Source organism: Myotis brandtii, unplaced genomic scaffold (assembly GCF_000412655.1).
Source record: "Myotis brandtii unplaced genomic scaffold, ASM41265v1 scaffold168, whole genome shotgun sequence".
NCBI classification, from domain to species: Eukaryota; Metazoa; Chordata; class Mammalia; order Chiroptera; family Vespertilionidae; genus Myotis; species Myotis brandtii.
This window is the reverse complement of record NW_005356173.1, coordinates 1,768,046-1,768,411: the sequence shown is the minus strand read 5'-3', so window position 1 is coordinate 1,768,411 and position 366 is coordinate 1,768,046.

Here is a 366-nt window from a genome sequence, read left to right as displayed (position 1 = left end):
TGCGGCCCGGCTCTGAGCTCTAAAGCAACAAAAGTTTCAATTATAGAAGCTAAACAAACCACAGAAACCTGCTTTCAGCAGGCCGTGGCCTCAGAGCTGGAGCGAGCAGGAGCCCGGCTTTCAGCTCCAGTGACGGCAACAAAGTTTCAATTATAGAAGGTAAATAAATCCCAGAATAAAAAGAAAAAAAGAAAAAAAGGTGAGGCTGGGAGCTTCAGTCGCCGGCCAGCCTGAAAACGGCCCTCAGCCCCTCACCCAGACTGGCCAGGCACCCTAGTGGGGACCCCCAGCCTAAAGGGGGTGTGGTCAGCCTGAAAACAGCCATCAGCCCCTCATCCAGGCTGGCCAGGCACCCCAGTGGGGACC